At 37.2% G+C, this 24330-nt stretch overlaps 1 long non-coding RNA gene and 1 pseudogene across 1 annotated transcript in view; one reads left to right on the top strand and one right to left on the bottom strand.

The window, feature by feature from the left end:
• Positions 1-867: 867 nt before the first annotated feature.
• Positions 868-24330, top strand: part of LOC140501584 (uncharacterized) — a 46739-nt gene continuing 23276 nt past the window's right edge. The window contains exons 1-4 of the long non-coding RNA XR_011966254.1: positions 868-1038; positions 1635-1722; positions 3438-3499; positions 3797-3875. This is a non-coding gene — a long non-coding RNA (uncharacterized lncRNA). The remainder of the gene's footprint in view (positions 1039-1634; positions 1723-3437; positions 3500-3796; positions 3876-24330) is intronic.
• On the bottom strand, positions 20422-21041 carry LOC140498756 (U1 small nuclear ribonucleoprotein C-like; annotated as a pseudogene).

A 24330-nucleotide genomic window follows, 5' to 3' on the forward strand; every position in this document is an offset into this window, starting at 1 on the left:
AATAATGTAAGGAATGCCCTGGGAAGGAGTACAGCCAGCCCTGAGACCTTGGAAACACGATAGGTAGAGAGAAATGAAAATAGCCCAGAATCTCAATATTGGGGAAGCAGCCTTGAGAGTATGGTGGATGCTAAAGACAAAGTGAATGGATAATCCTTAAGCAGATTGCTTAGAGTCTATGGCCATTGAGCAGTTTTATGAGGCAAGCATCTGAACTTAAAATATCTGATTTCCTATGATTTAGGATTTTATGGTTGACTGACAAGCAAATTAAAGGTTTATACGTCTCTAACTTCATAGCATCTCGGCCAAATGAGGTCTTTCTTCACTCACGGGCATCATCTTTGCTGGAAGAATGTAGAACTAGGAAGGCAGGTTCACATGATGTAATATTTTAAGATTAAAGCAAAAACAAATGCTTGGATACAGAAAGCAGCATCCTTCCCCAATGTGTGCAAGTACTATGGTCCTTTAAAAACCCAGAACCAGGGCCTTCTGTCAGATTTGATTAAAAATAGTCAGTGTAATTAAAAAAAATTATTATGGGGGTGGGAAGGGAGACTGGATAATTTTAGAAGCCCTGTATCTACAGAAAAATCCTTTCTGACAGCCTAGTAATCCTAGTAAAACCTCTCTCCAACAACATAACTACCGTGCTTAAAAATGTAAAACATCATTTTTGAGTGACTATTCTCTATCTTTTACCAAAATAAAGGGGAAAAAGTTTGAAGAGATTCAGAAAAAAACACATACGCCCTTTCCCTCCCCCTCCCCAAACACCACCCTGTCACACACTTTTCTAATCTCAGCTAAAGAAATGTGAGGTGTTTGGTAAAATGTATTAGCCTCAATTAGCAACAGTTGTGTGATTCTGGGAGTCTGGGAAATCATTCTAAGCCAGCCAGTCCCCTTAGTCATTACCACCTATTGACCCCTGGGTACTCTATTTCCAATACTTCTTTCAGTCTGTCCTGAAGACAATAACCATCACCATGGAAACCAGGAGAGTTTAGTAAACATAGTGACATGTCATTTAAGGTATGGTCCTGCAAAACCTTATTTCTCTTCATCTGTCATGAGTGAGTAAGACAAATGTCTATGTTAGCTTAGAAAAAAATCACTTTTTTACACCAAGGCACGGGCATATTTCAAAGGCCCAGAGTTAACAACAGCAGAGGTATGTCCCAAGCCAGATGTTAATAGATGAAGATAAAGTTACTTTCACTGTTCACACCATTCATAGCAGTGAAGTATCTGGCTCTTGGGGACTCCTAATGATTAAAGTGGTAAGTAAGAGTTCATTTATTATAATGATATTTTGTATCAAAGGAGATTAACAAATGTTAAGTTGCTGAGTCTCAGCATCTGTCACTAAGGCAATTAAAAAAAATAAATACAAAATCCTTTGCTTGAACCATGAATTTCAAGGTGGGAAACTTTCAGAAACAATTCTTTCCAAGTTTAGTTTTTCCAAATATGGATATATCCTCCATGCACTTTTATTTTTTAAAATATTCATTTTTAACTTAAATACAAAAAAGACAAAAAAAAAACTTCCATGCACTTACTAAATTCTGAGATACATAGAAGTTCCGAGATAAGTCTGCTCTATAATTTATGGGCCTACCTCACAGAAGGCTGTTGTGAAGAAAGCATCCGAACCTCAAAAAACCTACAGAAATATAAAATGATCATCATCATTACCATCATTATATTTAGCAGGTGAGTGTTTTGTTTATCACCTTGAAGAAAACAACTCTTCTGAAACAGCAATGTAGAAAACAGGTCTAATTTATGTCATAGTCCAAAGACATTGCTCTTTTTCTCTCACTACAATCAGAATTTAGAGTTAATATTTAATCAGTAATATCTGGATCTAATTCATCAGGATCTACTATATATGACTTTTTAAAATCTATGACCCTATTTGTCCTTTACTGAAGCAATCTGATGTGGTGAGAAAAGTTGGACCAAGAGTCAGGACATGTTTATTCTAGTGTCAAGGTCACCACTAATGAGCTGTGTGACCTCTCAGCTGTGAAGTGAGTATTAGACTAGTGATCAACTCTATCATTCTGTAAGATGGTGAAAATGTTTGGCTAGAGTGTTTTTTGCTGTTTGTTGCTATACTGACATGACTTTAATATCTAGTCAAAAATTGATATTTTAAACATTTTTGTTGTTGTTTGGTTGTTTTTCAGCAATGTCAGACTTTTGTGACACCGTTTGGGGTTTTCTTGACAAAAGTACTGGAAGTTTTCCATTTTTTTCTCCCACTCATTTTACAGATGAGAAAACTGGGGTACACAGGTGTAAGTGACTTACCCAGGGTCACACAGGTGGTGCCTGAGGTTGAATTTGAACTCAGGTCTTCTTGACTCCAAGACCAGCACTCTATGGTGCCGGAACATGTCCTAGTGTGAGAGAGATGTGGGGAAGGGGGCAGATGCAGTTGGTGGGGTGGAATCGCTCCTGGTACCACTAAGGAGTAGTCACAAATGCCTCTATTGATGCCTTTTTTTTCCCACACCATTATTACCTGATAATTGTGGCTATGTCCCAGAGCTCTATACTGACTGGGCCTTCTATTTTCCCTCTGTGTGGGTTCAATCACCATATCCATGCAGATGCTTCCCATATCTATATTTCTAGGCCTACGTTACATCCTGAGCTTCAGTCCCACAACACAAGCAGATTTTTGGAGATCTCTAATTGAACTCTCTGAAGGCATCTCAAGCCCAACATTACTAAAACAGAATTCAGATCTTTCCCTCACAACCTTCCTCTCTTCAAAACTTCTCTATTAAGGGCAACACTGTTCTCTCCCAATGACCAAGGCTTGCCACCTCAGTGTTATACTCAATTCCATACTCTCACCTCATATATTTAAACTGTTAACAAATTTTGTTGTTTCTACTATCACATCTCATGCATAAATCTTCTTATCTCCTCTTATAAAGCCAAGTCCTAGTTCAGACCTTCATCAGATCTCACCTGAATGAGAGACAGAGAGAGAGAGAGAGAGAGAGAGAGAGAGAGAGAGAGAGAGAGAGAGAGAGAGAGAGAGAGATTGAGATGCAGTCATCCCTCAGTATTCATCGGTTTCACATTCAGGTACTGGTTATTCCAGGGCTGGCCATCAATAATTAAATGGGAATTTTTGGAGATTTTTGGTATACTGTAGAAAACTGTAGAAGAAGTGAATACATAAAGAGAACTTTTAAAAAGTTTTGTAAGTTATAACTGCATAAACACTGTGTGTAATTAATCGATTTTATCATTTGCCACAAAGGTATACCTAGTAAAATTTTGTTAAAACTTTCAGTGAACTACAGACTGCATACTTTTTTGGGGAACTCCTCCTCCTCATCTCTACCATCCAGACTCACTCACATGATTTTCTTCCATAGTGATGTTATATCTTGTGCTTTTCATAGAACAAAGAAATCATGGAGCAGTTGCTGCAGCTACACCTGCAGCTGTGAAAACTCTACATAAGGTGCGAGACACTAATCTCTCTCTAATGGAAACTGAAAGTTTTTTTTATGGTGTGTGGCTTTGGTTTTTTGTGTGCTAAATAAATATGATGAAAATTATTTCTAAAAATGCTTGGGGTGGGGTCTAAAGTTATTCATGGTTTTTCACATTCATAGGGGGTCCTAAGCATGTAACCCCACCCCCAGTTTGTGGTGGGACAACTGTGTATGTATGTTTATGTTTATATATGTTGTATAAGTGGATAAATACAATTATTAACCTCTTTGTGCCTCTAATTTCTTTCCTCTTCTCCTCTCAGTTCTCACTTCTCTGGAGAAGCCTGTTTTCATCATGCAAGAGTACTATCCCATTCACTTTGTATTTCAGAATTGCTTCAGGTGAGAAACTTTTTTTCCCTCATTTTTCTTGTACTCTGTTTTCTGTGAATTACAGACTTGGGATAAAATGTTATTATATAACAGGAAGTTTTTTGTAGCCAAGATCAAGAGCCTTTACTTTGGGGCTTAGGGATCATTGTAATAGGTGTCATTCACATAATACTCTGAGGTTTGCAAAGCATTTTTATATAAATTTCTCATTTGAGTTTGGTAACAGCCCTGTCAGGGAGACATTAGAGGTATTATGATCATCTCCAAGTTTGCAAATTAATAAAATGAAACTTAGAGATGCTAAGTGGGGGCCCATTATCCAAGGCTACATTGTTGCATGTCTAACAACCCTGGGGGGAAAACATAAACATGACACACTTTTAAATTTAATCTCCAATTATTAACACCTTCTTAAATCTACCAGGGGTGGGGACCCGGCAGCCTGGAAAGCACATGTGTCCCTCTGAGTTCTCAAGTGCTTCCCTGAATCCAAACTTCACAGAACAAATCCCCTTAATAAAAGGATTTATATTTGTTCTGTAAAACTTGGACTCAGTCAAAAGGCCACACCCAAGGACTTAGAAGGCCACATATGGCCTGGAGGCTACAGGTTCCCCACCCCTGGAACTATCAACAGAACCAAAAAAATTGTTGGTGATTTCCTGAGGTGTGAATGCCCAAACTCAATTTAATGATAGGCTTTCCCTTAGCCCATCTGAGCTGCTTCCAGTATATCCTTATAGTTACTAAAGTTCAATAGTCGTGTCAAACTCAAATAGAAATGGGTACCACTTAGCCATACATAAGGATCCCTGAAGGCCTCAATATTGACTTAGAAAACCATATATTAACATTATTGGGGTATTGCTGCATTTTTATTTATTTTATTAAATATTTCCCAATTATATTTTAAGTTGGGTCAGGATGCTTTTGAATGCCAGGGGCCGTATTCTTTTGCTTACAGTACCTGTGCTAGCCTTAGCCTTCAAGGGTTAAACAGATGTCCCTCTCTGCTATAGTTCTCAGAACTGATAGAGACCTCAGAACTCATCTAGTTCAGCCATATGTAAGCAATAGTTCTCTCTACAACATCCATGACAGATGTTTATCTAGTTTCCAGTTGGAGACCTCCAAAGTTAGAAAACTCACTCTCTAATAAGGAAATCCATTATAATTTGGGCTATCTTTTGTTGTTAGAAAATTTTGCTTTCTAATGAACTCAAACAATCCCTTCCCAAAATATTTTCCAAAAAATGTATGTTTTCTTAAATAAAAATGCCTGCCTAGTTAAGTAGAACAATCTATCAAAGCAATTGTGACTGAGAGATCATATAATAATCCTACACTTGTACTGTAGATGATCATTTCTTAACAGTGAGGAAAGTAATGTCAGTCATCTGAAACCAGCTTTGATCTGTATTTGATTTGAATTCATTTAGAGCATTGTAGTATAGTCATTAAAAATGTTGTTCCCTAGTTGTGCTTTCTTCAGTCTTCATCCCTTCTTACAAGTCTTCCCATGCTTGTCTTAATTTCTACTCTTCATCATTCTTTACAACGTAATAATAATCCATTACTTTTTATACACTACAGCTTGTTCAGTTATTCCTTAAATCCCCCCTTGCTTCCAACTTTTTGCAACTACAAAAAGCACTGACTTATTTCATAAAGTTTAGCCTTTTCTCTCCCACCACTCCTATGTTACAGGTCACTACATAAATTTAAAATGGAATGAAACATAAGGTATATAGAGTGATACTTGAAGAAAAGGATAGGAGACTGAGATTTCATTTCAGGCAGCTTTGTGTGGATCTGAGCCTCTACCTCTTACATACCTAGCAATGTTATTATTAGAACCTCTTGCATTCCTAATGATTATCCCTGATCTTGTTACTTTGCTATCTGTCAATCACAAACACTATCTCTGATTTATGCATCGAAGGGCAGTAATTGGTACTTTGATGATAGCTGGTTTTCAAACAAAGGCAACACACCTCCTTGAGATGCTGGCAGCCAATGGTGGCTTCAGAAGAGTTATACAACTTTGTCAGTCTTCATTACACTCCACAGTCATTATTACATTTTACTGTTGGCTCCGACTTCGGGTTAGGAAGCTGGGTGTTTCCAGAAGTGTCTGGAAACCCTGAATAAGACATACTGAAACATTTTAGTGTGTGCTTTGAGCACGAATGCATCATTTCCAGAGTCCCACCCACAATTAGTTCCTTTTCCTGTGACAGAATGAGATGGTGACAGTGACCACCCAAAGGCAATGATATATTATACATATTTAAAAATTCTAAGCCATAGATACAAGTCCCACATTGCATTTTTTTCCCTAGTGGATTTATATTTACATAATGTTTCATGGTTTCAAAGTATTTCACATATGCTATTTAATTACATATATGATCTAATAACAATTGATGTAAAAATTCTGCAAATATATAATCTCATTTGGTCTTTACCTTTGAAAATCATCCACATATTACAGATAAGGAAAATGTGGTTCTCATAGGTTTGCTAGTAAGTAGGAGTGCCAAGATTAGAAGATGGAGCTTCTGACTGCAGATACAATGCTTTTTTCATAGCAGCTAGCTTTCAAGTAATAGCCCCAAAATGAGAATCATCATGTTAGTCAAAGTGGTCATTCTGTCCTTTGTTGAAACATCGAAAAAATATCTGAAGTTTCCAAAAAGAACAAAAGCATTCTCCTTAGAAGATCAAGGGGCAATAGCACCTATCATTGCCTCCATTTATTTATTTAGATAGATGGTGTTGTTTTTCTTAATAGAATCCTATTCCAATGCCTCATGGAGGAGGTAACCCTGGGTTCTCAAAGGCTATGTACGTTACAAAAGTACATGCTAGAAAGGCAGGCTGAGTCTGCCTTCTGAGGACAAATCTAGCTAAGAGCAGCAAACTGGTCACTTGGTGATGACTTCTTTAGCTGTGGTGATTCATGAAACAAAGGAAAATATAGAATTTGTCTTGATCCTATTCAGGCCTCTCCCACTTCTTCAGCTAAAAAGGGGCAAAGGACAGCCACAATTGCAATTTTTTGGCCATCTATAAACACTCAATATTAGATTCCAGTGATCTCAAGAAGTGAGTATAGTATTAGATGAACCGAATTCTATCTATCTTGACATTTTCAATCTATGTGAAAGAGGAATAAAAAAGAAAGCTTATGGTAAAATTGAAAGATGCATCACAAGTTCTCCTCAAAGAAAAAGCAAGTGTAGTCGTTGGTAGAGTATGTTAAATTGTGAGTCCAAAGGCAACAATATTTTTAGGACATTTGATATTCTCATATTATGACATCCAGGGTAAATATTTGTAAAAAGATAACCATGACAGAAATTGCAGTAAAAAATATGTACCAGCTCTTGCTGAGGATATAGAAATTGCAGAAAAATCTCAGTAAGAGTTTCCAAATTCAATCAAACTACACTTTGCTATTTGGTGACTTATATGAAAAAGTAGGCATAGGTAAGGATACTGGAAAATATGGATTAGGAATAAGAAATAATAAAGGTCTAAACCTTATAGAGTATATAGAAGCTTCCTGCCTATAATCACTGCATTTTTCTATAAAAGAATCTGAAGACACTAACTATGGCAAGACTAAATAACATCAAAATGAAGTTGATTAAGTTTTGATAAGAAACAACTCATTATAGATGTAGAACTCATCAGTGGTCAGACCACTGACTGGTTAGAGCAAAGATAGGGTTAACACAAAGCTAGAAAACAACGTGCATCATGGTCACAACAACATAGATGGAAAGAATAACAAAGTGAAAATGAGTGCTGTGAAATTTTAGTGACCAAGTCTGTCACCAAAGAAGAGATAGCTATGCCTCTGCCCCCCCCCCCAAATGTTTTCTTAAATAGATAAGGATGAGGAGCATGGAATACTTCCCATGATGTTTGGTTTTTTTTTTTTTTTGATATCTTAATGTTGCTAAGCTATTTTTCCTTCTCTTTTAAAATTATCTGTTATAAGGAATGATTATCTGGGTAGGGGACCCGAGGATATATGGTAGGTGATATAAAAATGGAAAATGTTAATAAATTTTATTTTAAAATGAAAAACTTATGATGCACAATTTAAAAATTCCAGCTTGACCTATTTAAATGTTATTGGTGCTCAAAATGGTTTGTGAATTAAACGTTATCCACACAGATTTTTAATAATAGAGAAATTTAATTGATGCAAATAGATTTCCATAATGAAGAGATCAAAGATCACCTTAGTCAACAAACACTTGACTTGCTTCCCAAGTTGAGAGATGTGTCAACCAAGACTAACATTGCTATAGGATATAAGTTTGTTCATAAAAACATATAGAAGAGTATAGTGGTATAGTGTAAGTATAACCACCTCATAAAACCAGAAGCAGTGGAGGGAAAAAAACACACCATTTAAAAAAATCTTTGTGAAAGATTCAGCTAAGCAAATTAAGCCCCAGAGTATTTAGAGATATAAACATCCAACAGAAAAGATGAAAAAGATCTGCAAAGATTTTTATAACTTTTCAAAATCAAAGATAGACCAACCACATGAGGGATTGAGCACCATCATCCCAAATGTGCTTATAGAGGATGTAGAAATGGCACTAAAGGAACCAGAGATGGGGAAAACAGCTGGACGAAACCAACTATACAAAAAAAAAGGTTTGTGCTAAAAGTAAGCCAATGATTAGTATGGGATCAATTATCAAAGTATTTGAAGGAGGATTCTTTTAATACAAAAAAAAGATGAATGAAAGAATAATTAAAATGTCTCTATTTTCCCATCTATTCTATATAATGTTTCAATGAGACTAATCTACTGAGAATATCCTTGATGAGGATATTCTTCAACCTTCAACCCTTCAGCAAGCACCTCAGAAAATTCTGAGAATAGAAAGACAAAAATGAAACAGTCCCTGCCCACAAGAAGCTTACATTCTAACACAGGAGATACCCAGTACATGTATTAATATATATTGTATATGCAAATGTATAATATATGCAAATATTCAAAAGATATGGGCTTCACAAGCCATTTCACAGTAGATCATATTTTTTCAATCAAACAATTAACACAATGATACAAAGAGTATCAGAGACCACTCTGCTTGGGTTTTATTGTTGTTTTATATATAAAAATGATTCTATAAAATAATGGCTCTTCTTCAACAAGCTAGCTTTTATATCCAAATTACACATTATATGAAAGCTATAATATGAGAAGTAATCCTATTCAATGACCATTTGTTCATAAATATTAGGTGAGACATAGAACAGGAAGACAGTTGCCTGCAAAAAAAAAAAAAAAGTGTTCAAAACAACAGTGAAGGAGATCCAACATAGAGTGCAAGTCAAAAAGAGATTCCCTGTAAATGACGGGCTTTCCAAATATTCCTTCTGCAGATAGCATTGGACTGATTGGATCAAGCACTAGAATGCTTCAAAACTATAACTATCCATACTGAATAAACTAGGTCGATGAACAATGCTTATTATTCAGACTATGATGTGTAGTTTGATGACAACTCATTGAGTTCCATCATTGAGTGTGTATAAACATACACAAACATATATAAATAGATGCTAATGGATAATGAATTGGGTGAGAATTGGGATGGATTGTTTTGGGAAGTTGAGAAATAATTTTAATAACCTTAGGCTTCTCCCTGAAACAAGCCTATCTTCTTTTTTTTTTCAATTTATTAATGTATTTATTTTTAGTTTTCAACATTAATTTCCATAAGTTTTCAATTTTCTCCCCCTTCCTTCTCTCTCCCTCCCCAAGATGGCATGCAATATGATATGGCTCTACACATACCTTCTTATTAAATGTGTTTTCACATTAGTCATTTTGCATGGAAGAATTATAATGATTGGGAGAAACCATGAGAAAAAAACAAAGCAAAACAAAGAGAATATAGTCTTGTTCATTTTGTATTTATGATTCCATAGTTCTTCCTCTGGATGTGGATGGCATTGCCCATCATGAGTCCTTTGGAATTGTTTTAGGTCCTTGCATTGCTCAGAAGAAGCCCATCTTCTCAATATAAATATTCTACCAGTGTGATTGTGTGGGTGTGAGAAGAACACTATACCCTTTGCAGAACTCAATTGACTTAGAGGACAATCAAGGGATATATAGTGGGTATAAAGTGTCTATAATGTATTACAAATAGGAAATTATAAAGGAAAAACTGGAGTAAGGATGTTATCAAAGAAATGTGTGAAAAAGATGTGTTGGTCATGTGGCAAGATTGAAGGCCAACTGGGAGACAGCCAAAATGACTAATAGATGCCTCTTCATGATTTCAAAAAAAGGGGATGGGAGGACAGGCAAGGAGTTCCCCTTAAGGTAAAATTACAGAATACATGGAAAAAAGACACAGAATTGGCAAGTTATAATCTACATTGTGAAGGGAAATATCCATGTCATTGACCTTATGCATATGAAGACTTGAATATAGTCTGTTCTTTGTACATCACAGCCATCTCTGGATATACTTATTTTCTCATCCCCACCAAATGAATCCTACCTTGCAACTAAGAAGAAAAATTAAGCAAAAGTAACCAACCCAGTAAGTGGATCTCATGGTGTGTGTAATATTTTACATATGTAGTCCCATGGTGTGTGTAATATTTTACAAGTGAGAAATGTTGATTTCCCTTTAGTCACTGCAGACTTTGGAGATTTTTTTAAACCTCATTTCCCAATGATTTGGCTTAGATTTATATTCAGGTTAAAAATATCTTTCCTCTGGACTGATTTAAACTAAGATCATATGACATTATATCCCCCACATCATTCATCATTTCTTTTCACTAAGCTTGTAAGGACAAATCCTAATTTAATTCCTTTAAAGGTCTGCGATATTTTAAAAATCTTTTTTGTCTGAAATATACTGGAATATGTGACTAATCTCTTTCTATACCAAATGCAATTCCCTGAGTTTTTTTTTTTTTTATGGTTTTACTTGTTGATTATTTTTGAGATTGCATAGTACCCAAGCATTATTAGCATACTGCTCATTATTTTAATTCTTTGTTATCTGCAGTTTAATTGAACTGAAAGCACTCATCTTGAAAGATGGAGACAGGGGTGGGGGTGGCAAGGGAGAGAGGGACCTAATTTAAGACATTGAGGGTCCTAACTTCAGCATTTGCCTGCTGCCTTTTAAGGAACTTCTGATGAAATGCATATTGAAAAATCTAGGGACTAAGGAAGAGGGCTTCAGAGATAAATCTGTACTGACTGAACGAACTATCACAGAAACAATTCTCGATTCTATGTGCAATTTAGGTACATTGAAAGGCAGTATTATGAACTGCATCCAGGTTCAAATCCCATCAGTGACATTTGCTCTGTGATCATAGGCAAATTATAACTTCTATAAATCTCAGACAACTCTTGAAGACTATATGTTATAGACTAAGGGGACAAAATCTGCGTAGCAGGAGTTCCCATCCCTTTGAAATCACAGGTTCTTCATACATGTGGGCTTAAAGAACAAACTCAGTTTAACTAGAGACAATGCACATGATTTGGAGACATTACTATCACAGTTGTATGTCACAGCTAAAGCTCAAGTCCTTGCTTGCAACCTAATTAAGGAAGAATAATTGGTAAACATTAATTTTCTGTCCAATTATATGTTTGTGAACCTAGACTGATTCAATATAATGGCTTTACATCCTTCAGTATATAAAAATAAGCTTCTATTTCTCCAAATGCAAGAATTTTATAAGTTTTATATTTCACACCCAAAATTCAAGCTCCAAAAACATTCCAGATATTTATCAAGGCTGAAGCCTTCATTCTTATTCACAGACAGCCTTGAAAAAAGAAATATAAGTAGAAACACATTTCATGAATTTTCTCTTTTCCCTTATGTGGCTAATAGCCTAGATTAGGCCTGTAGCCTTGACATAAATTCTGTTATCTAATTATGCTAATTTTGACTGAATCTTCCAGTCATTGTACCCCATGGCAAGGCCAGTCCTTGGCAAAATTGTGAAAGAAGGCAAATTTGGTTTGGTGTGGTGGAAGCATACGGAACTAAGGCCTCAATTGCGTTAGAAAAATTAAATTAATACTGTCCTTGATTTGATATCCTTTGCCTTATTTTCCTTGAATCAGGGACTATATCCGGATAAGTTGTTTATTCAGTTCCCCAAAGAAGTCAGAATTGGAGATTAGATTAATAGGGATCACATCCTTTTTTATTAACCAACTCAGGAGGCATGTGTACCTTAGTTTATCAGGAACATAATCAAGAAAGAATCTCCACCTTTCATTTACCATTACCTGAACCCCAAAAAAGGACATCTTTGAGAAGTCAGACCCTCAATCAAGAATGTGCCAACATTAGCACTGCTACATTAAAATGCTAAACTGAAGCTAAGTACCTTTGTTTCATTTTGCTACTCAATTTTTGTCTTCTCTTCCATGATTCCCATAAAATGTCAATAAGTTGCTTGGGTCAAGGGATTTTCTGATTAGCAGGAGAAATTCTGAAGGCAGAGCCTTTTTCCTAGCATCCCAAGAGAGCTTATACCATAACAAATTGTGACTCAGATAGATTTTAGCTAAAAATCAAAGAACAGATTTTTTCCATAGTTATATCCCCATTTTAGCATTGCCCTTTCCCTCTCTTGCCACTGTCCCTAACCACTGATGAACTTATTCAGAGGCAGTGCAGAGATAGGAAGGGAGCAGATGTGACTTAAAACATAATCCATCATTTTCACTCCTGTGCAGTATGACTGCAGCCAATGTATTTAGGCAAGAAATGTAGGTCTTTGGGAGCACAAGTAAACTTGCTCCTTTAAATACTGTTGAAAGAGAGTAATATACTATCAAGTGAGAGGGGGAAGAAGTCAGAAAATAATGAATCATAAAATCATAAATTTAGAAGTAGAAGGAACCTTAGGGACCATGAAATCTAACCTCATCTTATAGATGAGGAAACTGAGGCACAGAGAAATTAAATGACTTGCCTAGAAATAACAGAGCTAGTAAGCATTTGAATCAGGATTTGAGCTCAGGTCTTCCTATTGCCAAATCCATCACCCTATTTACGATATGCCACACTGTTTTTCAATGACTTGAGGTTACAAGGAGAAATTCACTTTATGTGACTGTTATTTTTCCCTGGTAAATACTCTGCTGCACAAAGAGAAACCAGTAGAACACATCTCTTTCGTTATGATCAAATATGATCTCAATGACATTGTGCTAAAACTCTAGTCCTAGAACTGAATGTTCTCGAGCTTCAGCCTACTAGATTTATTTTTATTAGCACTGCTACACTAAAATGCTAAACTTAAGCTAAGTACCTTTCTTTCATTTTCCTATGCAAGTTTTGTCTTCTCTTCCATAATTACCATAAAATGTCAGCAAGTTGCTTGGGTCAAGGGATTCTCTGATTAGCAGGAGAAATTCTGAAGGCAGAGCCTTTTCCCTAGCATCCCAAGAAAGCTTATACCTTAACAAATTATGTCCCTTACACACAGCCTATGTTCCAGCCAAACCATCCTTCATTCTTATTCTATCTACTATTTTTCATGCCTTCAAATCCATCTACCTAATATTTTATTTAGTGCCTGGGGAGACAAGTACAAAAAAAAAAAAAGAAATGATATCTCCTCACAAAGAGCTTACATTCTAATGGGGAAACAAGTAAAGGTATAAATAGAAAATGCTTTAAATATAAAGTGAATAAATACAAATATATACAAAGAAGTTAACTACAAGGAAGTTTGGGAGGGGAAGCTCTAGTGCTTAGGGAGATCAGAAAAGGTTTCATATAGAAGATTGCATTGACTAACATCCTGCCCCAAGCTAGATCTCTGCCTAGAATGAACTTCTACCATCTCACTGTGTGTAGACATACATACACACATACATAGATATACATATTTGTGTGTTTTTAATATACTATATATTTGTAATCAAGTATATGAAATGCCATGACTATCCCTAAATTATGACCGCAAATAAAATATTTGGTCCACACTCAGTGGTAAGACTGAGCAGCAGTTCTTAACTCCTGCTACGCAGTCAGTCTACCCATATCTACAAGTATGAGCAAAGTGAACATGCCAAAGTATGATCCACTCTAACCAGCTGCAGTAGGTTATAGGTAATTGTATGTTGCTAGAAAGAAATTGTGAGAAAGTGTGCAAATATACATGTGTGTGAGAGAGCAAGAGACAGAGAAGGAATCAAAGAGAGATGGAGGTGTGGGACAGTAACTATGTCACAAAGTAATAAAAGAATATGTATCTGTATCACAGAATGATAAATACTGAAGAAGAAAAAATTAGAGAGAAAACTGTCCTAACAGGGATGTGTTGGAGCCAGCTTAAATTGGTTCCCAGGAGCCAGCTGTTAATTTTTCAATGTGAACATATTTACATCTCAGAAAAAGGCAAATGCTACAAACAAAACAATATTCTTTTGCTCATTAAGTGATGTAGAAATGTTAATAATGTAGATTAAAATTAAAGTCTGTGACACTACATTTTTTCCAGAGAGTAGGTTGTTAAACATTTACTAGAACCCTTACCCTTGCCTGAGGATTAAAGAGGAGGGAGAGGGACAAGAGGATGGTGTGGAAGAGGAACAAATGGAAGAGAGGGAGTGGGAGAGACAGAAAGACAGAGAGACAAAGCAAAACAAGTGATAGGAATGGGCTATACTTATGACTTTAGGAAACAAGTTATACATTCATTAGTCTTTAAATAGCTAATAAGTAGCAATTGCTAAACTAAGCAACATACAAAATATTTAGGCATCTTCAGGATGAGTTTAATGAGATGGTGTGTCCTTGAGCGGAAAAAATTCAGCCCTCTTAGAAAATTCTTCCAAGATTTCAGTTTGTACATGCAAACATCCCTTTTCCACCATCATGGTCCCCTGAGATGCTATGAGTAAGTAGTTTTGTAAATATTAGTGGGAAAAGGGCTAAATAAACAGAGATCTACAACATAAACTTTGTAATCACATTATCACTACAAATACAGGAATGCTTGGCATTGAAAATTTACAGTAGTAACCTACATTCCTGCTAATACAAAAGAAGGCAGATTCAAAGCAGAAATTTCAGTGCACAGTGGTGATAGTGATAGGGGGAGTGGAAGATATATTTCCTCATGGAAATACTATGGTTTTCATCACATAATCAATGGAAAATAGCATCCACCCCACCTCCCAAAATCTTTCATTTATATAGTAAGGAAAAGCTCAGATTAAATAAAAATTGACTAATTTTTCAAGTCAAATTAAAGTCTTACAAACTTCTTTATTTTGACACTGCAGACAGCGGATAAAACTGAAAAAGTTTGGTTAAACTTTTGCTCCGTTTACCTTAACTTTTTATCATTTCAGATGCCATTAGGAAATTCTGAAAAATGCTTTATCAGGAGTCCCCCATCTGTCTTGAACAAGGAGTCAGATATCACAGATTATCACAAGATAATCAAATCCTCTGAGATTTCTGGATACCAGATGTCAAAATAAACATCCATATCTGTTCAGGTCAGGCACATACCACATCCAGAAGATTCTATTAAGTAAGTAAAGCATCTTATATTCCAATATTGAGGAGAGACAGAGCTATACCTATATGATAGCAAAATAAGTGATTGGGAAAAGGAAAATCCAGTTTACAAGACTGAAATTAACTCCTGAAAATTTACCTTTTTATATTTAAATGAAAATTTGTAAGGAAAAAGGATTCAAATGTGAAGGGGATATAGTTTCCAAAAAGAGTTCTTCCTCCTTCCTCCTCCTACCTCCTTCTTTGTAGTAATATTGTGTTCTTATTGGATACATGAAAATTAAATCCCTTTGATAAGGATGGAATTCTTCTCTCTCTTTATACTTCTGCATATTCTTTTCCTACATGGTACCCTTAGAATCTCTTTGCCTAAGTAGAGAGTGAGGCCACACGGGAATTAGGTTATATGGTAAGGATTCAACTCAAAACCAATTGGTTTCTAAGGGATAGGTAAAAAGGGAAAAAATAGAACTGCTCTATGCCATGTACACAGGAGTTTCTAATCCTAAGGGCTCACTGAACTAAGCTGCATTTTAAATCATTTTAAATCAATTTAAACTTTCAGGAGCTTGGTCCAAAGATGGAGTCAGTAACCAGAAATTTTAAGTCAATTACTCATTTTAGGGTAACTGAAATCAACTATTGAGAGCTGTCAGTGCTACCAAGATGAGTTTTCTAATGGAAAGTGTGAAATTTCTATTACAGTTCTTCCTGATTATGGGCAAGTGAGTCTAGTTTGCGGAGGTGGTTTTAATTCATTTTCAAGTTCCTAGGATTAACACTTCTATTTCCCATCATTGCTGTACCCTAGAAAAAGAGTCCCATTGGAAAAGTGTTCCAGTGATTTCAATAATTTTTGTAACCAGCCCAGCAAGGGTCAGCTTAGCTTTATTGCTATCTCAGTTGGGTTGACATGGCATTTATTGTTTCCTCAGAGCAGGCTGAAGCTTAATGAAAATTTCACTTATGGTATAGTGGATTTGGGGGCCAAGATAGGAGTGCTTATTTTCGGCTGTGTCTGCAGAACTGACTCAAAAGTTTTAGTTTAAAAAAAAAAAGCTATGTTTTATTTTGATAGCTTCCACCAATATGTCAGAAATAACATTTTCAAGAGAAAAAAATTCTTGAGTTGGAGGAGTGGGAAGATATGGAGATACAGAAGTCTAGTGTGCCTGAAGCTAATGACCAATAGACTAAAAGTCTATTTATATAGTCACTTATTCTTTCTATCCCAATTAGACTAGTCACTCTTTCGTTCAATCCTATTCAACAGCCAAAGAGGTTGGAGGCAGACAAACCTTGACAAGAAAATCAATCAATATTCTAATTCCTACCTTTGGGTTTTTACATAAACCATCCTCCATCCCTCAAACACTGTTCTTTCTCACTTCTACCTCTTAGAATCCCTAGTTGCCATAAAAGCTCTCCTCAAATATCACCTCCTATATGAGACCTTTCTTGGTTCCTCCAGCTCCCAGTGTTTCTCTCTCCAAAATAAAAAAAACACAACAAATATGAATTTTTAGGTGTACTAGTTTAAGTACCCTATAAAACATGAGTTCCTCAAGGTCAGGGATTGGTTTATTACTAAATATATCCAGTGCCTAGAACAGATCCTCAAATATAGTAAGTGCTTAATAAATGATTGTTAGTTTTTTAGGTAAATGGCTAGATTGATATATCCTGTACTGAATTTGGTTGCTGTTTGAAACTTGGTTTGGTTATCAAGACAGAAGCAAAAATTCAGGGCCAACTGGAATCTGCAATGACATAGGACTCCATCCAAGATAAGAATTTGGAGCTTTTAAAGTCATGAAAAAGTTTGCATGATAGTCTCAGAATTTTACCAGCTTTGTGAAGGGAAAGGGATAGTTTCTCTTGACAGTCAGGTTGACTTCTCAGTCAAGGTAAAAAATGGTTTTCCTGGTTAGATTTGCAAGTGTCAGCAAAAAAAAAAAAATTTGAGATTTCTCATGTAGACAAGTGGGGAAAATCTAATGGAGTTTATAGAGGGCTAGACCAAAAACCATTTGAAATTTGTGGAATGGGAGTTGATCACAAATCCAATTGGACATATAATGAATTAGGTCATGGCTGATGCTTTGTCAGGAGGGGGAGAAGTAAGAGGAAAAAGGACACTCACAATCTAATAACATTTTATAGATTTTTTTCTTGGTATGTTTTAGTTGTTTTTCCCCATTTTGCTGCCTGATATCTTGCCTTGTGATTGAACCTTCACAAAGTAAAAATACAGACATGAGGAAAAGTAAAGATAAAACTTCTTTTCCAGAGTAAGATCTAATCTTAACTTGGATATAATCCAATCAACATTATTAATTTAAAGATTCCGCTGGAATCTGAGCCCTCAAATAACCTTGGGCTGCTCTTTTTTTCATTAGCCTCTCTCTTTCAGAACAGCTTAGGCATTTTAAGAAGCTACCAAATTCAATAGGGAAAGACATTTTTAAAAACTCACTTGACCTGAAACCTCAATTCATTAAACACATATTAAAAAAAAAAAAAAGAAGGAAAAGAAAGGAAAGAAAAAACTCCAAGTTAAAAAGCGTTGAGCTAGCAAATGGAGAGTTTTCATATTGGTCTTCCTTGAATGGCTCATGCAAACCTATCGTCTCCACAGAGGATGCACCTGCGAAAATAGAGAGAGATCTCTTATTCCAACAAAAGTGGATACTTCCAAATGATACTGACTTAATTAAGATTGCTAATTTGCAATGAGTTCTCCAGTACAGGAAAGAAAAAAGGAGAAGAAAAGGAAGTACCTAACCTCTGAAACAGATTAGGAACTCTATTCTCTATATTAATTCTCTGTATCCTCTAACTGTCTTAACATTTTAGAAAATCTGTCAGTCCTCCAAATGTTGGCAGCTCTCATTTCTTGGTGCCTTCCTTCCACTTCCACTTTGCAGCCAGCCAATAAAACTGGTATCAAAGATAAACAGAATATATGGCTAATAAAAAAATAACCTGAAGGATAAATTGAAAGCTTAGTTCATAAAAGACATTTTGATCCTGAAGCTAATGCTATATAGTCTTCCAAGTGCAACCAGATTGCATGTTCAGACATTTGATTTCCCAGGCAATTTTAAGTTTGTGATTTTCTGTAGAAATAGATTCTACTCGATAAACAATGAAAAGCTTTATTTACATCCGGTGCAGCTGTGAGGACAGATGTTGAAACTTCTTTTATATTTTTACTTATCAGAGGAGAATAAATCTAGAACTGTAACGCACATCAAAAGACATCTAGTCTAATGCCCTCTTTTACAGATGAAGAAACTAGAAGCCTCTATATAGAGGTTAAGTCCAAAGGTCATACTATGTTAGAAAGTATTCACATTTGCTCAAATAAAACACTCTCTTAGAATTTTGACACCCGCACCCCCCCCCCCAAGGAGAAGAGAGGAAATGTTGCTTGCTAATTTGATAAAAATTAATTAGAAAAATTAAAACTGAAAGAGAATAGATGCCTCATATATCTTCAAGGAAGTCAGTTTTCATTTTCTCCAAAAAGGTGCGCTGTTTCACAAGGGTGGGCTGACAAAGTAACCATACATAGTGGGGTTGTAGATCTTTCTGATCTGCTTACGGTGGGGAGAAAGTTGAGACCTCAATTCAGTGGACAAGGTATAAGTGGCCATCCTACTATTCACTTAACTTCAGGGAATATTTATTAAACACCTGCTATGTACAAGATGTTGTTCTAAGCTCAGAGGATACAAAGGAAAAATGAAAATGACCCCTGCCTTTAGGGGAGATGGGAAGAACGCAAAATATAAAAAAGTACATAAGGAATTAACAACCAAATATGGTCTAAACAAATATAATTCATAAACAAACACTTTGATGTGACTTCTATATGTTGGGTACTGTTCTAGATGCTGGGGAGGCAAGTAGAAAGAATTAGGTAATGGCAAACCACTCCAATGTCTTTGCCAAGAAAGCCCCCAATGGTGTCATGAAGAGTTGGACACAACTGAAATAAATGAACAACTCCAAAGGAACTTACATCCTAATAGGAGAGAAAAGTACATGGAGACTAAGCTCTGAGATGACCATTCAGCTCCCACTGGTGGAGGAGTTGAGTCCCCAGAACACAGATGCCCAACTTAGCCTTTGAGGGGTTAGGGGCATCCTTCAAGCCCTTGTTTCAGTCTATTCTCCCTTATATCAAATGCCAGCTGTATTTAGCCTCTTTCTTACATTATTGATTGACCCAGAGATCATTTAATCAATTATGATCTGTCATAAAGGATGTTTACTGAGCAGATTCAGTAAGAAGTGCAAACAATCTCTGCACTCAACACCTAGAAGTACATTCTTATACCACTGCATTACCTGAAGAGAGTGGGCTCAAAATTAAAGTAGTTGCTACAAAGAATTTGCACTCACTAAGTTGTATTTCAAATGTTTTTGTTTGTGTTGTTTGTTTTATATTTCATTTTTTAAGGAGGACCAGTGACATCACAGGGGTGATGTCTTAACTTGTGAGTGAATTAGATTCAAGAGAGACACAGTTATGCAAAGTTGTCAGTTTTACTCTCTCTTCCAGGGTCATCCAAGCCCAGTGGCAAGGAACAAGTGAAGACAACTGGTGATGGCCTAGGTTGTAGTGGATAACCATGGCATATTGGGTGTCTGACCAAGCTCTATGCTCTCTGCAGCACCTGCTTCAAGCACCTTCATGGCCTTTGGAACAAATTTTTCTCATCTGTTCATTCTGCTAGGGGAAGTCTTCACATGATTGAGGTAGACATCCCCTTAACTCACTGATGAGTTCGAGGTCTATCAATTATCCTCAACCTAGTTTAGCCCATCTGCCAAGATATTTTTTTTTAGACACATCCAAAAATGTTGACTTTTTTTTTTCACTGTGCTTATTTATCACAGGGAAAGGAGAGATGCAATGGGGGAGGGGGAGATCATGGGAAAGTGGCAGTGATGTAAAAGAGTACCACATTTTAAAAGGGGAAGTGGGAAAAAACCAATGTCTGAGACCCAGCACCATGATATTCTGGTGAAATAGAACAAAGAATAGAAAACTGAGAAATGGGTTTCTTTAAATTGTCTCCATTGTATCTGTCTGGTCTAGGCATTGCTGGGTGAGCGGGCATCATCATGGGATGAGGAAGGGGCCTCATCATTGGAGAGTCAGGCATCATAGGCATACAGCCTCCCATGGGCATCCTCACGCCAGGAGGTGGCTACATAGGCATCATTCCAGGAGGAGGGGGCCCATCATGCTAGGGTGAGGAGGTGGGATCATAGGCCCTCCTAGCAGAGGAGCGGAGAACAGGTTGGGAGGAATTCTTCCTTGCTTGAATGCAGTGGTAGTTTTATCAGTCAGGCTCTGGGCTTGTTCTTCCATCCATTTCTGATGGTAGTCTCTCACGTTCTTTTTGTGTTTCTTCCTGCTGCAGCGTGTTTTCCTCACGGACGGAGAATCATGAGTGAGGCATGTATCACAGTAATCACAGTAAAACTTGGGCATGGTGATGCACAGTTGTGTCTCGTTCTGGCCAATATATCTTCAAAACAGACTAGCTGGCTTCCTCACTGTATCTCTTAACAAGTTGTGGCCAACTTCAGGATGATCTTATCTGACAGATAAAATGGGGCCCAGTTCTTTAGACAGATACTCGGCAGGGATCCTAAAAAAATGGACTGCACCTGAGGCTCATATGTGGAGAGGTCCAGACTCTGTTCAGTGATTCTGCCTTCAAATCCCCAGCACCAAGAAGATGAGTGCAGAATGCTGTCGATTGCCTGAAGTGCCTGGTCAACTGTGGGAGGGAAAGGGAAAGAGAGGAGGAGAGAAGGAAGGAGAGAGAAGGAAAGGCAGCAGAGAGCAAGACAGAATGAGTGAGCAAATGTGCCTAGCTGGCTCTTGTGGCAAGATGTTTTACCAGGGTGTGGGCATTGTGCATGCTACAGCTTCTTGGATGCACAGGTAAGAGTTGAGTGCCAGGTAGACACCAAAGGTTGCTGAGAACCCTGAAAAGGGCTTAGCAAGTCTTCATACCACAAGTACTAGTCCTTCTTGAACACTCCAAATTATTTCCAAATACAGCATAAACGACAGAGAAAGTTGCTCCAGAAAATAACATTTTGATGACTACGTCCGATTAACTGCTAGGTTCAGTCCTTCAGGTATCTCTTCAGGACTGTACTGGCAACAGATATGGAAAAAATTCCCTTGTCTGGATTTCTAGTGATTCTCTTGTCTATTTGAAGTTCCCAAGACCACAGCCTAGTTCACTTCATCTCCAATCTCCTTCACTTAAGTCAGAAAAAGAGTGAGGAGAAAGGCCAAGGGTCATGTGATCATGATTTCATATCCATCTCTGTGGGGAGAGTAGACTACTGATGCTAGCTCTCTCTCTCACTCTCCCCGCCCAGAGGTTTTACAGCAGTTTTGGTCCCCTCATTCAAATGCAACCGCGCGGAAGAGGCAGGCAGGAAGGAGGAAAAGAGAGAAAGACAGAGACAAAGAGACAGAGACAGAAAGAGACCCTCACTTTGGTTGCTGATTGCCTTTTGAATGCATTCTGAGTTGGAACTCAGCAACAAATCAGAAATCCATTTCTTTATCCTGTGGTTAGTGGGTTGGATATATAGTAATTAGAATAACCGTGTATGCTCTGAAACAGAGTGCCAGGCCCAGGCACTTCTAGAAGTAAGATCACCAAGTAGGCATTTTTCCAAGACTGATTCAATCCCTCAACACATTAAGAAATTTGCAGCACATAAAGTAAATGAATACAAGTGTATAAAAAAGTAATGCAATATAGGGACATTTGGGAGAGAAGGTACTAGCAATTGAGGATCAGGATCAGGAAAGGCTTCATGCAAGAGATGGTATTTGATCTGCAATTTAAAGGAAGAGAGACCTTGGCTTAGGGGAGAGGTGGGAGAACATTCCAGACATGTGGAAAGACCCCTGCAAAGAAGGGAGAGGAGGTAAGGGCATCATATGTGAGAAATATAGAAAAGGCAAATTCTAGAGGGAAAAGTTCCATCACTTTGGAACAATCAGAAAAATCCTATTGTAGTAGGTTGTACCTGAACCATCCTTCAAAGAAAGGGGAAATTCTAAAGGCAGAGGTTAGAAGGAACCACATTTCAGAAAGGGGAGGCTACCAGGACAAAAACATGGAGGCAGGAGATACAGTTATGTAGAACTTAAAAGGTTATTTTAATTGGAATGGAGAGAATGAGAAAGAATAATACGAAATAAAATTGAAAAGGTAGGAGGGGTCCAGATTGTGGACATGCTAAATGTGTGTCATAAGCAAAATAAAATTCTTGGATAAAACATACACGAAACATTAGCATTCAAGATATTGTTATAACTAAATGGGAGGGAAGGGCTGTTTTCCCCCTCATTTTGTTTTGTTTAGAAAAGCATGGTTGAGAGATTTGTGTTTGTAGGTGAAGCTGGTTTTCTCTTCCCTGGAATGGTACTAGGAATATGATTGTGAACACCATGATTAGGTTCTATCTGCAGCTCTGAAAGTGTTGACACAGATGTTGGGCTAATCATTCACAGCAAATAGCTATTCCCATAATGGCTAAGATTAGTCTGAATTGGCATTCATTTCTTTCTTCTGTGAGTCTCATTTGATTATGGATGATGTTTTGTTAGAGTGTATCCATGCAACCTCATACATGATGTAAAACCCAAGAAAAACAAAGACTTTATGCCAAAACCAAATTAAATATGCATCAGAAAAATGTGTGCTTGATTCAGGTTCAGGTACCATGAAGCCTGCACCACTCTATTGTGTTAATGCCTCCAGGAAAACTTGAAAAAGCAACCTTGACGTTGATATCAATTTAAAGTCGGTGTGTCTGCCAACATTTACTCAACACCAGGCTCAACTGGCTGTATCATCTCCATCGCAACATAGAGTGGCAGAGATGCGTGCAGCTTCCAGGAGGTTATGAAAAACAGGCTGTTCATGCCAGGCAGAGAAAGGCCCCTTATCTGCTTAAAAGCAATGTAACTGTCACCATTTCTCTTGAGATCCACGCAGGCATATCAATGCACTGAACATAAAGGTGCTTTGTTCCTCACCTCAGCTCCACACCTGGAGTGCGCTCTTTTGCTACTTTTTCTTTTTCTTTTTTTATATGTGTACATCTACTTTTCCCCACCATTAACAATTCTGGAGAGGCAATTATGAGTTTATCTCAGTCCTTCTATCCATTCTCCATTCTGTTTCCTAACATATACCAAATAACACACACACACACACACACACACACACACACACACACACACACACACACACACACACACACACATACACGCACACGTCCCCGCACAGTCTCAATGCTATAAAAATGGGGATCTTATGTAAAGCATATGGAGCTGAGAGTCATAGAAAAAGTAGCACACAATAATAAAAATACCACGTGCACATGGATGCTTTGTGTGCCCACTCCGTACTCACTACCTTTTCCAACCTTACTTTGTTTCTAAGTAGCCCAGGTCCATTCTCCAAAAATTTAAAATGACCTAATGGCCAGTTTGTCTGGAGTAGTACACCAGTTCCAAGCAGAATTAGGAAAAATTCCACTTTCTTCCACTCATCTCCTGCACAGTTCTAGAAGTGAGATGTGGGAGCATATCCCTGTACTAACACGTATTAGTCAGTCATGGTGGCCTGCAAGTCTTAGTTCCTACTAATGAGCATCTTGAGACTAATTGATCACTTGAGTTTGGAAGTTCTGAGCCACAGTAAGTCTAAAGCTGATCAGATGGCCCACCAATTCTGGCAGCAATATCATGACCCCCCAGGTGTGAGGAGCTCCCAAGCTGCCTAAGGAGGAGAGAACTAGCCCAGTCATAAACAGGACAGGTCAAA

Source organism: Notamacropus eugenii, chromosome 4 (genome assembly GCF_028372415.1).
Source record: "Notamacropus eugenii isolate mMacEug1 chromosome 4, mMacEug1.pri_v2, whole genome shotgun sequence".
NCBI classification, from domain to species: Eukaryota; Metazoa; Chordata; class Mammalia; order Diprotodontia; family Macropodidae; genus Notamacropus; species Notamacropus eugenii.